The 18,490-nt window shown below is 27.4% G+C and overlaps 1 protein-coding gene and 1 long non-coding RNA gene across 15 annotated transcripts in view; one reads left to right on the forward strand and one right to left on the reverse strand.

Moving 5' to 3' along the window:
* Nucleotides 1–18,490, reverse strand: part of LOC127291230 (putative sodium-dependent multivitamin transporter) — a 425,330-nt gene that overhangs the window by 309,928 nt on the left and 96,912 nt on the right. The gene's annotated exons all lie outside the window — the stretch shown is intronic.
* LOC127291240 (uncharacterized) lies at nt 11,666–13,311 on the forward strand. The gene is made up of 3 exons (XR_007844571.1): nt 11,666–11,920; nt 12,673–12,868; nt 13,195–13,311. It is a non-coding gene; the product is annotated as an uncharacterized LOC127291240 (long non-coding RNA).

An 18,490-nucleotide genomic window follows, 5' to 3' on the forward strand; every position in this document is an offset into this window, starting at 1 on the left:
TTTTTTATGCAAAACTTTTTTTTATATAGCTGAAAATCGACCGTATTTTTTAACGAAAATCATACTTTTGACTTTGACAGGTCGCCATTTTGTCAAATTTTTTTTTTTAATCCTTCGATCACGAACTAGATAATCTTTTAATAAATGTAAATCAATTTCAGACGAAGTATACTTGCAGAATGCTGGTCACCGCAATTCGCCTTTTTTCTTAAGGCGCCACTTCAATGGCTCATATCTTCAAAAGTTTTTGTTAAAAAAATATTTTTTTTCTTTTAAATTACAGCTTTTTACATGTACTTTTAACTAATAAATAGTATTCTTTAAAAAGATTCATTGTTCTTTTGGAAAATATTCTTGTAAAAAGCATTATTTGTTGAGTTACAACTGGTGTTCCCCCCTTAATATTTTTAATATGGGAATTAATATGACAAATTTCAATTATTGTATTATTCTTTTCTCGTTAAAAACTAACTTTTTATGTGGTATTGTTATTTTTGGAAGCATTTTTCGTGTCTTTCCAGATAGTGAGTTAAAATTTGTTTCTAAAAATTTTTTTGTCTCTTTATGTTTAGGTCATTTCCACTAATTTTTTCAAAGTGATCACAATGTTTAATGCATAAAAATTAGCTGTCATTAATAACTATTCGACATTCAAGTCAATTTCATTTAATTCTCAAAAATTAATATAACTATATTAAAAAGCTGTGTTTTATAATGCTATTGTAATAATGTTAAAATTTTATTAAAAACGTTTAAAGATATCGTTACAAAAATTTTTGTAATTACATAATAGTTTACGAATTGTAATAAATTTATTATTTATTATTACTGTTATCTTTTTTTTAATTTTTTTAAAAAAGTATCAAATATATTATGATTCTTGTATATTATAATACATGATATAATGTATCACAATATATAATAAAAGGGCGCTCATTTCATATTCGCCCCGGGCGCAATTTCACCTAAAGCCGGGCCTGCTGTTTGGTTGAGAATTGTCAATTTGGCATTAAAAAAACGACCATTTTTTACCCCTAAAAACGACTGTTTTGTCAGAACTAAGCCATTTTTTTAATTTTTGATATTTTTCAAAAATCGTAGGTCATTGTATAGGAAATACCTTCAACTTTAAGAACTTTTTTGAATTTTTGTGTTTCAGCTACTCATTTGGACAGAATCATGTCAGCAGTTAGGGAACATTTTTTTGCACCTCCGAAGATAGCACATAACTCAGTTATTTTTTAATATTTTTGAAAAAAAATCTTAAAACATAGCTAAAAATATACCTTATTTTGTCCAAAAAACTTCAAAACATGCTATCGAGTACTTTCTTTGAAAAAAATTCTTACAAAACGCCTAATTTTTCATGGATTACACTGGTATTTCACCTTAAGGTTTTAGTGTTGCGGTTAAGGTTCTCATGCACTGTAAAAAAATGGAGTTGAATTTTAACTGCCTTGGGGATGCTATAAAAGTCTCACCCTTTTGGAATTGAAGCAAAAGGAGCTAAAATTTTACTAGTTAATTTTATGACTAGGGAGTTAATTTAATTATTAACTTCCTTTTTAAGTTGATTTTTAACTCGAAAAATTTAACTTCCAACTATTATTCTTAATTCGGTAAGTTGCCAAATTAACGAAAAAATTTCATTTTTTGGTGTAATTAGAAAAAAAGATTGTAAATAACAATAAAAAATTCGCATACTTTTCTGAATTTGTCTTGAATAAACACTAATCGAGAATTTCGATACTACGCTGGAACTCACTGAACTCGCCTACCATTCGTACGTGGACGAAAACGAACATCATGGTCATATGTCAAAAACTATGGTTTTTGATGGAGTTGAGTCGAACAAGACCTGAAAATTAGTATCGGAGGTCTAGATATGACCATTTATTCAAAGTTTCAAAGGTCATAGTTCAATGGAGAACATAACCTTAAATTTACGTCTAAGGTCATAGGCGTGGAGGCGAACATAACCTCAAACTTTGGTCAAGGTCATGGACATCAAAGTCATAACCTCAAAATTAGGGTCGTAGGTTAAAAGGACATCACCCGTTGTGCAAATGAAATGAAATCTTTCACAAATAAATAAAGTTATTGCAATCCAGAAGGTACCAATTGAAAACTGACGTTATTCCGCATCGAACGAGCCCTATATGGACTATTTTGGATTAGAGAATTTTCTATAAACAATTGCCATGTTAGCGAATTGTTTATTAACAATCCACTAACCCAAAGTACTTCATATAGGGCTCGTTGGATGCGGAATTTTGTCAACTTTCATTTAGTAACGTCAAAATTACGATAAATTTATTTGTTTGTAAAATATATCATTTCTTATTAACCTTAGGGGAGACTGGGGCAAACCGGCCATGTGGGTAAACCAGCCAAGTGTTAGTTTCTCAGAATTGGTCAAACTTTAAAATATGTCAATTATAAATTTGAAAAGACTATATTAAGAATAACTTATTTCTACAGTTTGACATTTTTTAATTGTGTTTATGCAATTTTATAAACAAAAGTTTGTTTTTTCGCTTCCGCTAGAAATTTTTACGAATCTGTTGATAAGCAATTTGTGGAAAAATCGTGTAATATTTATTAAAATTGTTTTTTTAGGTTTAAAAGGTGCATGCCTCAGTTAAATTTATCGGTATATTATTTAATGATTTTACTAAGCATTTTTTTATACAGGTCTTAATTGTCAAAATGGGCCTGTGGGGCAAACCGGACTATGTCTGTTTCCCTTGCAACAGAAATTGTAATAGTTAATTAATTAACTAAAAATTGTAAATATTATGTAAGTAAACAAAAAAAATTTTGACATATATGTTTTCCAAAGTTTTTTTGTGCTCTTGTGATTGGTGAAAAAAAATTCAAAATTTGACCCTTTTTTCTGAAAATCAAAAATTTTTTTCACTTTTTTAAGTTCAGTCTTTTTTAAAATTTAGTTTTATTTTTTTACATTCTCATCATAATGAGAGGGTATTACATTTGGGCGATTTTGAGCATTCTCTAATTTCAGTGAATTTCGACGTTTTGAGACTTTCTGATGCCGAAAAAATGGGTCTTAAAAAAATGTTTGTCTGTATGTATGTCTGTGTGTATGTATGTATGTATGTCTGTAGAAAAATTTTGTCCGACGATATCTCGAACAAATTTTAATGAATCGACTTCAAATTTGGTATACACTTTAAGTGTACCAAAATCTCGCCTAGTTCGTTGGCCAGATGATTTCGTCAAAAATCAACAAAATTTTTCAAAAATTTGAGTTTTTAAAATTTTCAAAAATTCGCATTTTAATAAAAAAATATTTTTTCAATTTTTTTTCAAAAAATGCGAGTAAAAATAAACACTTTTTTGTCTGACAATTTTTATTAGCGATTAAAACAAAAAAGTTATAACTCTTTTTTTAAAAAAAGACAAAAACGGTTGAAAAATGGGTAAAATGCAGGGCAAAATTACTTTATTTTGTGAAAATATGAGCAACTATGTATTATCTCTGTTTAAACCACCTTAAATTAACACAAATAACAGTGACTTACTCATAAAATTCCAAATTTTTTTTTTTTTTTTATTAGTCCAACTATTGTTTTCCATTTCTAAACATTGCAATTGTTTTCATAAAATCCTCTATTTTAAAATAGTTTAGATTGCGCTGTTTATACCACAATTTCGTATTTTTTCGATTATTTACTTTTGAATTAGTTAAAATTCATTTATTTGTAGATTTGTAAACTTGTAAACTTTTTTTTCTTTAACACTTTTCGATACAGATTAAAACAAAAAAAGTTATAAAAGTTATGTTCTATAACGTTTAAGGTAACAAAAATTTTAAATTATTTTCGATGTGTTATTTTACTCATTAATTTGTTGCGGCCCAGTTTTAAGCTATTTTGCCACCTAATCTTTTAGCAACTTTCCTCTCTAGATTTAAAGTTTTTAAAGCAGTATTCATAAAACATTTTTTCCACTATGACGAAAGCATTGTGAAGTGAAACAAAAATAATAAGTGTAGCAGGCAAAATTATAAAGAATTATAAATTAACTAAGTATAAACATTGCTATTTTTTAAGAAAAAATTCATTTTTCAACAATCTTTTTAACAAATTTAAATAAATCTTTCTATTCCTTGGTTTTTTAGGTCGCTCATTACGATTCTGAGGTCAGTTTTTAAAAATTCAAAATGGTGTATTGAAACATTTTTGACGCGATATTTTTAGCATTTAAAGGTATTCTGAAGGAATAAGATTTGAAAAAATTATAAAATCTGAACAAAAATTCTAAAAAAAATCTTTTTTTTAATGCTTGTAAATTGTTTATTTAAAAATTTTCGGTTCTTTTAGTACACTATTTGATAGAGCCTCAAATTACCTGTAAAAATTTCGTTAATGGGTTAATGCATGCCTCCTTTTCCTATTGTATGTTTCTAATTTTCGAGTATGAAACGCGAGTGTCCTGATGAGAATGTTATCCTTAAAGTCAAAGTACTTTAAAAAAATGAAATTTAATTTATAAAAACCAAAAATTTCACTTATATAAATTGTACAAAAAAATTTTTATGAATAAAAACATGAGGGCAAAACCTCATATAATAAATTTGTTGCTTTAAAAATGCAGTTACATTAAAGTTCTTTTTTCTAATGTTTTTAAATTTTCAATTAATTTTTTCTTTTACTCAATTAAAATTAGTTTAAAGCGGAATATCTTATTTTAGTAAACAATTTGGTTTGTTGATTTTCGTTATTTTTTTTTTTAAATTAAAAATGTGCATTTTTACCGCAAAAAATATTGAGATGTCCTGTTTTGTTATTTTCGAGATATTAGTTAATTAATTAATTAATGTCAATAAAAATTTATATATTTTATAAAAGAAATAAAGGTATCGTAATTCTGACGTTACTTAATAAAAGTTGACATAATTCCGCATACAACGAGCCCTTTATAAAGTACTTTGGGTTAGTGGATTGTTAATAAACAATTCGCTAATATGGCAATTGTTTATAGAAAATCCTCTAATCCAAAATATTTCATATTTTATTAACATTAATTAATTAATTAATATCTCGAAAATAACAAAAAGGGACATCTTAATATTTTTTGTGGTGAAAATACACATTTTTAGCTTTAAAAAAAAAATAAATAAAAAAAATAAAAAGGACCGAACTTAAAAAAAATAGAAAAAATGTTTAATTTTCAAAAAAAGTCAAAATTTGAATTTTTTTGCACCATTCAAAAGAGCGGGAAAAAAACTTTCGAAAACATATAGGACAAATTTTTCTTCTTCTTTCTGTTTAAAAGTTACAAGTCTTCAAACATTCATTGTTTAAATTTTTCAAAAAAATTCAACCCCCTCCCTCTTCGACAGTTTTTGAAAAAACCTAACAATACTTCGTGGTTAAATTACTCACCCCTAGGGCTAACCTATGTGCAAGTTACAGCCCGATCCGATCAACTTTTTTTCACTTAGTTCGCTACAGGAATTTTACCCCATATACTATATATATATATATATATATATATACTAGGAAGACTTCTCCCTCCTGCGGGCTTACCCCCTATTTAAATCTACTAAAAATATTAAATATTATTTTTATTAAATTTATATTTAATAAAAAGATTTTTCGTGAATTGGCCTGATTAGTCGAAGCCACAAAAAGAAGAAAAAGAAGAAAAAGTTTTTAAATTTGAACAGCAGAAATTTATTTATATTTTACTACGAACATAAACTATATTTTAACTTGCATCCGGAAACTAAATTTTCATCTATTCTACAATTAAAAAAATAATTAGGAACGAAATAAGTTTCCATATGTTTTCAAAAATTAATTTTACGCAAATTCTTTAAAAAAAATTTATTGTTTTATTTAAAAGAATTTGTTTCTAAGATGCACCACGGATGACGTCCATCTAACCTATGACCCTAATTTTGGGGTTATGTCAGATTTTTTTATGACTAACCAAATTTTAAGGTTATGTTCGCCTCCACGCCTATGACCTTTGACGAAAATTTGAGGCTATGTTCTCCTTTGACCTAGGACCATTAATATTTTAAGGGGGAGGGCCTCTCAGTTTCTAATATAGTTTCATCGCAATTAACACAGCCAATAATGGATTTTAATTACATATTTTGGTGGATCAAAAACTTTAGACATCATATAGTTTGAAACATTTACATTGTCGAAGTCAGGTCCTGCACAAATTTTAAACATGTCAAATAATTTTGTACGACCTTCTAAACTCCACCTCCACGCCTATGACCTTTGACGAAAATTTGAGGCTATGTTCTCCTTTGACCTAGGACCATTAATATTTTAAGGGGGAGGGTCATCTCTTGACTTCTGATAATAATTTTGAGGTCATGCCTGTCTCAATTCATTCAAAAACTTTGGTTTTTGACATATATATATATATGATATGTTTGTTTTCGATAAATACATTTAATGTATATTTCAGCATGTTTTGTTTCTGTGGCATTTGAAATAATTGGTTTGCCGAAGAATGTTACATCATTCTTAACACGCGCACTCAAAGTATACTTTTTTTCGGAGAATAATTTTCACAAAAAGCTTTTACAACAGGTTTGCATAAATAATCTCTTGTCTAACATTTGTACGCCATAAATTTCATGGATTTCATTGCCATTTCAAAGCCTATATTTTTTGTTCCGAAGATAAGATGTTTTAAGAACACCATATTACTTTCAAAAATAAAAGTCGATTTTAACGCAAGGGGGCCATCTTTTTTGTAACAAAGTGGAGCGTGTCCTACCATATGAATGTTATATTTCATAGAACCAATTCCATAAATTTGCTGATACGTTCTTAAAAACGTTTTAAGAGTTTCGTCACATTTATCAAGTTCTTTTCCAGTTGCCCCCAATTTTAAAAGCATGTACATTGATTTTACCAACAAAGCTAGATTTTCCAAAACATTGGCTGGCAGCTTAAAATCTATACACATTGGTAGGCAGTAAAATAAAATCCACGATCTCCAATGTGTTCCCTTCCATACCGATTTGTTACTTAGCTTTTCAGGTGTAACGATAGACGTCTCGTAAGCATACTCGCCCGGCGAAGAGAGAGAAAGTAGACGGCGTAAGTAGCAGCGTCCCTCTCTTCCCCCCCTCGCGCTAACGCCACTGACTACCTAGCGAGATTATATACCTGGCGGCTCGCACCTTTTACTTTGGTTCGTCCTCCGACTGGCTTTGAGGTGCACCTCTGGCTAGATGGAAGCGATCTCACTCCTAGTTCATGGCTACCTGGACTCAATTGAGGCGCTCCTCATTAAATTCAGGTAATGCGAGGTTCTAGTTTTCGTTTGCCGTGATAGCTTAACTTACATTTTGGATTAATTACGGGATTAACTCCTGGTGAACACGATCGCAAATGTTAAAGGTACCTTTGTTCATTTCAGACAAGAAACTGGCCAGAACAATACGATAGAGGGCGGTGCTGTCGAGCCACTTGAGAGATCTGGATGATCCACTCATCCTAAACTATTTTGCATTATATCGAGTCACTATTGATTATTCATTGTTTTATATTGTTTATATTCTTTATATATATATATATATATATATATTCTTTTGTACTCTTATTTAATTTTCTTTATTTTACAATATATCATTCTTTCGAAGGTTTTAAATAAAGACTCGTTATTGACTATACCTCTCCTATGAATCATAGTACGCAATAGTTCCATAAAGCTAAATAGATGGCGCTTTTCGCCACAAGTAAGAATTAAGTAAACACAAGGACTCGGTCCCCATCTGACGAGCGAATCCTTTGCCAATTAAAATATAGATCATTACACAGGCAATTTATAAACTTCGTGACTGGGACGTACAATTGTTAATCTTTCATCTAATTTGTTATTAACCGCTTTAGAAAAATGAGAGCTATTACTAATATCTTCAACTGCACCCAAGAGAGCAGTATGAAGATAATCGAAAGTGAAGCCCCAAACCATATCGAAATCGGATAAACAACATAGAACAGATTCTCCTTTTACACATCTAGAACGAATAAAGCAACTCGACGTACTTGATACAAATTTTAAATCAGCTTTATGAGATTCGGATGATAGTAATTCTGTGGAAAATGTATAAGTTATCGCGTTAGGATGTTTTTTCACAACTTCGCGATACAGTATACTATCATCAACGTCAGAAATTGATTCATTTTCTTTAAAATTTTCAGCAGTTCGAGTTTTTATTTTGTGCACAAATTGTTTTACTATATTTTGATTTTTAAGTAACTGATCAATTTGATACTTCAAATTTAAGACTTGAAAACAGTTCGGAGAATTTAATGTAAGTTCATATAGCTGAGAACATTTGTCGCTAAGAAATTATTTTTTATTTTCTTTAACAAAACTGCGCCTCTCAGTTTCTAATATAGTTTCTTCGCAATTAACACAGCAATAATGGATTTTAATTACATCTTTTGGTGGATCAAAAACTTTAGACATCATATAGTTTGAAACATTTACATTGTCGAAGTCAGGTCCTGCACAAATTTTAAACATGTCAAATAATTTAGTACGACCTTCTAAACTTACGGCATATCGCGTAGAGAATCCCATGATCATTTCTATAACATCTTCTATTGGGATGTTTGATTTTGGAAACATAACTCTATTTCCGATAAGTAATGTTTCATTAATAGTTTCATGGATTTCATCACGGATGTCTTCAGCTTCAACAAACGCAGAATTTTCAAAAATTTTTTTTTTTTTTGAAAAAGTTGTCTCACCGTTGACGTCAGTATCTTCCGATGCGTTCAGTAATTCTTGTGGTTCAAGATTTTCCTCTTGTAAGAATTGAGGAAGTTGTTCTGTTATTTCTGGTTCCTATTGGTGAAGTAACTAAGCCGCTGCTTTTTAGTTGCTGACCTTCAAAATTGAGCGATAAATGATAGTAGATAAATTAAAAATTAAAAAATGTATATGTTGTGGTCAAAGCCCGGAGTGCGGGAAAATAGCGGTGTGACCAGTCATTTCGCAGTTGGCGCGAGTGCTTTTGAGCCAAGTCCGAAATACTGATTTATTTAGGGCTTTGCCCGAAGTTCCAGCGGGCAAACTGCGGAGTGCCCATGCAGCTTTGGGCAATGTCCGAAATAAATTAAAATATAGTATTTAGAAATTTATAAGGTCTGAATTATTTCTATTTTATTATTATTTATTATTAATTTAATTGCATTCTAGTTACTATTAATTTTATATTTTATTAAATACATTTATTATTTTAATTATGTATTATTTTATTAAAATATAACATTTTTTTAATAATCGATGCAAATAATGTTTTCCAAGAAAAGGTCAATAAAAAATAATGTAAAAAAATTTTTTGTAGGAGAACGACTAAAATAAATATAATAAAAAATAAACATAGAAATAAAAATATATAATATTTAAAACATTTTAATTAGTTTGCTTTATTTATTGGAGCAAGAATTTTTAAAATGTATAATTGCACCAAAAAATGTACAACTATGACTTGTAAATGTAAAAATAATAATGTGATGTACAATTCAAAATGTCTTAGCTTAAATCTTTGCTTCAATAAATAAAGAAAATTAATTAAAAAATTTTTTAAATTATATTATATTATTTATATTTTTATATTTATTTTTTATTAAATTTACTTCTACTCGTTCTACTAGAGAAAACATTCATTTACATTATTTTTTATTGACTTTTGTTTGATAAACATTATTTTCATCGATTATTAAAAAATTTTGAAAATTTTTATATGGCAATAAAACAGTAACTAGAATGTAATGAAAAACCTGTGCTGTGGAAATAAATTGATATTATCGACAACTAAAAATAGGTCATAGATCTTATAAATTTCTAAATATTATATTTTAATTTATTGCGGACATTGCCCGAAGCTGCTTGGGCACTCTTGAGGATCTCTAGGGCACTCCGCAGTTTGCCCGCTGGAACTTCGAGCAAAGCCCGAAATAAATCCGTATTTCGGATTGGGCCAAAAGCACTCGGGCCAACTGCGAAATGACCGGGTATTCCGCGATTTGTCCGCACTTCGGTCTTTGACCACAACATATATATACACACACACCTTATTTGCAAATACTAAAATTTAGGAAGATATAGAATCGGGAACTTGTATTTTTAATATATTTCGAAACGTTGAAATAAATACACATTTCTAAATTTGATGAAAATGATTAATTAACTCTTCAACATTTAAAAGACTTTGAACTTGGATAAATATACAAACCAATTCATTTCAATTTCATGTCAGAAAAATTAAAATTTTTTTTACTTTCAAGTTAATAAAAAAAGTTTATTTTATTAAAAATAATGTCCACATTACATTGCATTACATCAATATATAATCAAAAAATGAACTATTTCTACGTTTCCAAGTTGAATTCAATATACCTCATTTATAAGAAATTCATCTTTATAAAAATATAATTTACATTAAAACATTTTTATAATTAAAAAAATTAAACATACCTCCCAGAACATTAAAAATCATAAACAGCAGGAAAGAAATATTAGGATTCAAAGCTTTGTAATATTTTTTCAACAAGGCTTTTTTATAATTTGTAAGATATCTCTTTGGCTTTGGATCATCATTGTCTTTCATGTTGGGGTTATTCTTAAAAAAAAGACGAATTGTTTATTTTCAAACGCGTGTATGGAAAAGTAATTTAAGAATAATTTATTTCATACTAATCGGTAAAACTAATTTACTTTGCATATTAATAATAAAAAAAATAATTAAATATTTCTATTTATATAAACAAATGAAAAAAATTTATATCAAAATCGGAAATAAAAAAAAATTAAAACTGCGCTTGATACGTGAAAAAAGTAAACCTTATAATAGTAAAATTTATGAATTAACTATAAACTACAAATTAAATTGAAATATTTTATTTTAAATCGATGCATATGAATTATTTATTCGAAGGTGTAGACAATCAAGTTATTTTCATAAAAAATCGTTTATTAAAAACTCAAACATTGATAGTATATTTCGTTTATAAATTTACTATTACCAAAAAAAATATAATGTGTAGTGTTTCTCGTCAAAGAAAAAAGTGTTTTAAGAAAATAGTACTATACTTTTTTCACTTTTTTTCACTCAAATGTACATTGTATTTTTCTTTCTAACCTCCAAATTACTACACATGAAAACCATGTGTAAATACATGGCAGAAAAGAAAATTCATGCGTAGATAAGATATATTTTTGAATAATAATAATAATACAAACCTGCTTGACAACACTCATACTAAACTGATTTATATTTAATTAAATTAGAACGAAAATCACCACAAATTAAAACGACTTTTTCGCAAATCTACTGCTGTGAAAATAGCACTATATATTTATGCTGAACCAGTGCCGAATTTATATCTAGGCATACTTGGCGGCAATTGCTTACGGGCCCTTTCCTCATAAAAATTTTTTATAGGCAAAAACATTTGATAAACATAATTATTTTTATTTGAAATATCTCTAATATTCATTTGTATGATTTTTGTTTATAATAACTAAATAAAATAGTTTTCTGTGAGTGGTGATTATAATGCCTGCCAGTGGCCTTAGTAAGTACGTCGTTGCTGCAGAATTCGATATTCGATGGTTCGATCGATAAATGCGTAGTAGCACTATCGTCGCGAATGCCGGTTTCGAGCAGTTTCTATCTCTCAACACGTTTTTCCGTCGTTATGCCAGTGCTAAGTATTCGTCATAAAAACTAATTTTAGTGGTTATAAAATGAGAGCTTGTGTGAAATTTTGTGATCGGGAAGAAAGGGTAAATGTCCAAGTAACGAAAATTAAAAACTTTGATCAAAAAACGTGAGTTAAACTCAAGTAATATAAAGTTACGTGCAACGATATTGTGGAGGATGGCATAGTTTTGCACATTGCAGGTAATATTTTTGTATAATCTTTTTATGAAATAAATATTTCATTTTGTATGTGATTCTTTTAATAATATATCTCTTGTAAAAAAATATTTAAAAATTATGAGCATAGTATTCATTTATTTTTGTATTTCTAATAAAATAAGATAAAAATTATTTCAAAGTCGCCATTTTTATATCACCAAATTGCCTTTATAGACGAAGTTGAAATCCACAACGTTCATGATCAACAGTATAAAGTTTTTAGAGAAATATTTTAAAAAATTGTAATAGAAAGATATTTTTCTTTTAAATTTCTTTAAATTCAACTTCGTCTAAATAGTTCGTTTCATACTGTATGCAGATGATAAATTAAAAATATTTTTACTAAATACTATTTTAAAATTACAATTATAATCTCTTTCACATTCGTTGATTTTGTTTTGCGTCCGATTTACCTCATATAAGTATATTTTCAAATTTACATTATGTGGAAAATAACTTTGCTATTTTTGTATTTCGTTGAGGTAAAAAGACTTTAAAAAATGACCTCAATGACCCAGTGCGGGCAAAAAAAGCATTATTTTTAGAAATTTTCGTAAAACATTTCATGTCTGTCAATAAAATAACAAATATTATAGAAACGTTTTTAGAGCATTCAATGTTTATAATAATAAGTTATTTTGACAGTAATTTAGTTCCACATATTTTTGATTTACTGTAAAAATAAGCGATAATGTTTTGTAAAATAGAAAAATTTATTTATTAAATAATTTCAGAAACATTGGAAGCTTTGGAGACGATAGTTAATACCAAACGTCTTGCAGCTCCTCCTTTAAAAAAATTAATATCTTCTTCCGAAGAAAGCAGCGCTGGCAAAGACGGCGACAAAACAAATAAAGTTGGAGAAAAAATAAGATAAAGCGGAAAAATACTGACAGCCTCGGACAGAAAGCAACAGTGACAAAAGTTCAGGTAAACACAGTTCTGTTTTAAGTTATCAATAAAAACATTACATTTATTTAAATATATATTAATTTTTTTTATTTTGATAATTGATTAATTTTTTTGATTTATCACACATACTTATATTTTATTTATTTTATAAAGATTTTTTTGTATTGATTAATGAATGATTAAGTATTTTAATTAACAATTTATTTAGTTTCAAAAATTTTTTAAATTTTAAATATTTTTAAACTTAATATTATAGACTGCATGAAATAATTTAAAAAAATAGGTTATAAAGCATTTCAATTAAAATTTTTTCATTTCTCAGTTTAATAAAAGTTTTTTAACAGGGAAAGCCTGCTAAAAAAATGAAAAAGCGAAGAAAACAATCGCTACCTCAAATTCGCAAAAAAATACTGATTTATCACTTGTATTCGGTGCACCTAATACACCAAAGGCAACTAGTAACCCAACTTAAATATCAGTAAAAGTAAAGAAAGTTTTCTACATTACACTTTCTTAAATTTTTAAAATACTACTTTGAATCTAAAGATACCAAAATTTTAATGTGTCCTAATAATTTAAAGTTTTTTATCTTAAAATTTAATTTATAAATTTCCAAATCGATTTTTATTTGAAAAATTGAATTTTTGTATCAAAAAAATTATAACGATTCGTTTTGATTTAAGGCAAATCAAAAAAAGGAAGAATCGTTTTTTAAAAAGCCACCCGAGAAACCGATTTCCAATAGTTCATTAAAATCGAATTCAGGATTTCCAAAGCCTGCAGACCTTTATCCTACTGTGAGCACTGCTGCGAATTCAGAATGTGTGAGTGATTTATAAAGTATTTTTTAAATTGCAAAATTTTTCAAATATTTCGCTTCTTTATAGAGGTTTTTATTAGTTTCATTTTTAAAAGATACAAAATGTTCATACTATATAATAGTCACTTTCTAGATACTCTATAGAAAGCAACACGTATACGCTTATTAATACGTTAAATAATATGTTCCAAAATAGTCCACAAAGTAAAAAAAAATTAATAGAAGTTAAGAAATTTAAAAAAATTTAATTTTTAATTAATTAAAAATTAGTTATAGTTTTAGGAGTCAAAATTAAATATTACATAATTTGTTTCAAAACCATCATTCTTGTGCTGATGAAAAGCAGTTGATTAAATGCAAAGTCTCGGTTTTGTCCAAACAATTAAGAGAAATGCAAACACAATTATTGGAAAAAGAAAATGAATTGTAGTTGAAAAAAGGCGAGTTGGAAGAAAACAGAAAAATATCAAATCTCATGGAAGCTATGATTGTTAATAAAGACAAAGAGCTGGAAGTTTTAAGAAGACTAAATCACAACTATCAGGAAACAGTACTGCCAGATATAAAAAAGTTGAATGGTATAAACGCATTACAATTGAATTTCACACTGAAAAAGTACAAAAAAAGTAAAAAAAAACATTTCATATGATAAAATACGTTATATTATCTTACACCTTTTTATTTAAAAATTTTAAAGACTTTGTTTCCGAACATCTATATTTTAAATTATAATTTGAAATAATTATTATTATTTATTAAGGTTTAAAAAATTGTTTTCAAATTTTGAAAAATATATTAAATATTGCAATATATTTTTAGTTTCCTTTACCGAAAAAATTTTAAAAAACGCTAACATTTATTTAACTGATTTAAAAATTATTGTTAAATCTTATATTAATCATAAATAGAATCGACTAATTATTTTTAATATTACACCGTCCGACAAAATTCAACTTTTTTTTCACACACGAAAAAATCAACGATTTTCAGAAACTAGGACCAAAAAAAAAGATACCCGTGTCTGGCCGTTTTGCTAGATCAGGTCATTTTTTGCTTTTAGGGGTAAAAACAACCCTTAAATGAAAGGTAATAGGAAATCTTGTACAAATTAATAATTTTTTATGAAACCTGGTATCTCGGGGTTTTCCGGGTCGCTGATTACGAATCTGATGTCAGATTTTCAAAATTCAAAATGGCGGATCCAATATGGCGGTCGAAATTTATAAAAATTCACCAATTCATTTGAAAGTTGTTACTTAGGGGTTTTTGGGGTCGCTGATTCCGAATATGATGTCAGATTTTCAAAACTCAAAATGGCGGATCCAATATAGTGGTCGAAATTTATAAATGTTATTAATTTTTTATAAAACTTCGTATCTCTGGGTTTTTGGGTTCGGTGTGTACGCTTCTGAAAGTTGATTTTTAAAATTCAAAATAGATCTAATAATGTAGAAGATTAGAAAACAATATATAAAAAATAAAAATTTCCACATATGTGTATTTTGTATATTGGACACTTTTTTAATGACAAAACAGGCTTTGTAGTAAGTAAGAATATTTTTATTAGATAACAGTAATAAGCTCAAGTAAGATCAATTTAAAGATGTGAAGTGATTGTTTAAAACTGCTGTGCAAAGTAAAAAAGTCTACAATTGTCATTTGTTTTATGTACTATTTTCCGTAACTATGCAACTGAAAACGAACATATAAACAACTGTCATTTGTTTTAACTTTGTCCAATATACAAAAAACACATATGTGGAAATTCTTATTTTTTAAATATTGTTTTCTAATCTATTATTTGTGTTTTAATTATTTATATTTATTTTTTAAATTACTTTTTATAATTGGGTCAATTAATACTGAAAATCATCTAAGAGTGGTTGATGGCATATTTTTTGAAAACCTAGTTTTCAAATAGTTGTAACCCCAGTATAGATGTATGATTTTTATATAAAAATTTGGTAAGGGTATTTTGCTCCGTTTCAGAAATAATAATTTGAAAATTTTGTTTTTAATGGTTTGACCCATTATTATTTAAAATTATAGAAGAATAATCTTTGTATTCATTCCTTTATTCATTCACCTTTTCTTAGTACTTGAATTTTCTCATTATTATTAGATTATATATATACATATATATCTTTACTTTGATAATTAGGGTTCTCGAAGGTTTCTACCTGAAATTTGTTTTGTCAAAACAAATTTCAGTTGAGGGTTTTTTTGGAAAAATTTTTTGGTATTGGATAATTTTAGCATTAAAGATATTTGGATTTTAAGGATAAAAAATTATATTCGATTGGATTGGAAAAATTTTTTGGTATTGGATAAGATTGGTATTAAAGATATTAGATTTTGAGGATAATAAAATATGATATTGGATAACATTGGTTTTGAATATATTTCGATATTGAAAAAAAATTGACTGTTTGATAATAGTGGATGCTGGCTTTTGGAAAAGTATTTAAATAGAAAGAAAGAGGGTTAAATATTGTTTTAAGGGTTGAAGTTGTTTTATGGGTTAAATAATAGTTTGTGAGTCGAATATTGATTTGAATAATAATAAAAAGTGCAGAGGAAAATAAGTTAAATAATAATCATTATCGAAAATGATGTAATGTGGAAAAAGATTAAACAACGCTAATTCACGTTCATAAAAGACTATCATTGTTGCATTAGTTAGCTGAATTATAGTTAACGAAATATTTTATAGGTGAAACACGTGTAAGTAAATTTTTTTAAAGCAAGAAACTAAAATAAACGATTAGTTTTGAAAATTGGCTTTATCCACAGTTTAAAAGTTCAAAAAGGATACCATGTCGAACATAAAAGAGTATTTTATTTTATTTAAGTAATAAAGATTTTAAGAATATTGAAAATGTAAATGAAATGTTAAATGATATGCATATGTATAAATTTCAAGAATTATTAAAAAATGATTCAAATTCTTTTTTCATTATGCAAAGTACTTTGTATTTACAAATGCTTGATTTAATTGTTCCAATTGGAGGAAGAGATAAACATATTCAAATAGTTCTTAGCGGTAATAACAATTCTGGTCATTGGATTTGTGTTTATTACGATGGAGTAATATTTTTTAAGGCTATTTATTATTTATTAAGACTATTTTTTAAAGCCTTAATGCACGGTGTTTGAATATCCATCAAATAGAATATTTAATTAGATTTTTCCCTTTTAAACCAACAGAATTTTTTGTAGGTGTTGATCAACAGCCGATTGGTACAGTTAAGTGTGAAGTATATGAAATAGCATTTGCTGTAAATTAAAAGATTAATTTATGAAACTGATAATAATATAATGAGCAAGCAGTTGATATCATTTTTTGAAAACAATTAATTAAATCATTTTCAGGCAGTTACAATGTCTGAGTCGGTATCAAAACTACACAAGAATTTTCATAAAAAAGTTATATTGTACAAAACATAAAAATTGTTATTTTTTACATTATATTTTTTTAATGTTTTTTTTATTTTTTGTAAATTTTAACTTTTTTGTAAATGAAAAAATTTTTTTTTCAATTTGTTATTTTGTACATTGAATTTTTTTTTGTTTTTTCTTAACGTTATTTTTTACATAATTTTTTTAGTTATTTTTTACATAATTTTTTTTGTTATTTTTTACATATAGAAAAATAAATTTCGTTATAATTTTTTGGGGCGGTTTGAGGTGCCCAAAAAACTAAATGCATACATTGAAACTGTATATAAACTGCATTTACAAGTATCACGGAGAGAAATAGATGGTACGGGATAATATCTAGATAGTACCAGGTACCATATTTGATCTTACAACCAACAGCTATCTAGATTCTATCAGTTACTATCCAGATTATACGGAGTAACATCTTGATGGTAGTGGGTAACATAACAACACTTTTTGTAACATATTTGATAGTACCGAGTAACATAATGATAGTACCGGATAACATCTTCTTTTTACCACCTTAAGATCATAAATTCTTACCGTCTATTTCTTTCCATGTCACACCGTGCAGGAAGGACAATATTATTAAGTTTCATTGTGGCAACTTTTTGAAAATTTTTTATGTTTATACAAAGCTTTCCGATGAAAATGACGCTTTAACCAAAATCCTAGCTGCTAATTTTTTCAAGATACATAAATATATGTAGATACATACTTAAGTTTTCTTTATAAGTTTTACGTTTAACAAATTGAGAATTGGGGAAAGAAGATTATTCGTATATCCATTTTTTGCTATGAATATATATACACATAAATACATATAAAAGTATGTAAAACAGTGATCTATCATCAATAATTTGATTGGAAATCTATACAAAAATATTATTATTGGCCAATCAGTAGGAGAATCCATTCTTTTCCGACGCTGAGTATAATTTTTAAAATTTGCTAATCTTCGAAAACTTTTGTAAAAATGGCTGAGTTTTATGGCAAAACTCATAAAGAATATCGGGGAAAAGTTTGTGAACCCTGTGGAAAAAAATTAAGTTTGGAAAAAAATCCGAATCGTTTTCTAATAACTGATAAAATTTGTGAACGAATAAAGTGTTTTATTGATCCAGATTTCTCTACAAACAACAGTAAATTTCCAATTGGTATCTGTGCTACATGTTTGACAATTTTAATTGAACACGAAAGAGGTGTTAAAAAAAGGCCTCTACAACCAAAGATAAATTATGATGATATTCATTTGAAAAAAGATACGAGGTCGGAAATTTCTGAAGTTTGTCAATGTTACATTTGCTTGACTGCAAGATCTACTTCTCGAAAGCCAGAACTATCTCGTCATGATGGTCGTCAATTTAATACAACAATTA

The sequence above is a fragment of the Leptopilina boulardi genome, unplaced genomic scaffold (genome assembly GCF_019393585.1).
Source record: "Leptopilina boulardi isolate dan_hultmark-lab unplaced genomic scaffold, ZJU_Lbou_2.1 LbouV2_13, whole genome shotgun sequence".
In the NCBI taxonomy this organism is placed as follows: Eukaryota; Metazoa; Arthropoda; class Insecta; order Hymenoptera; family Figitidae; genus Leptopilina; species Leptopilina boulardi.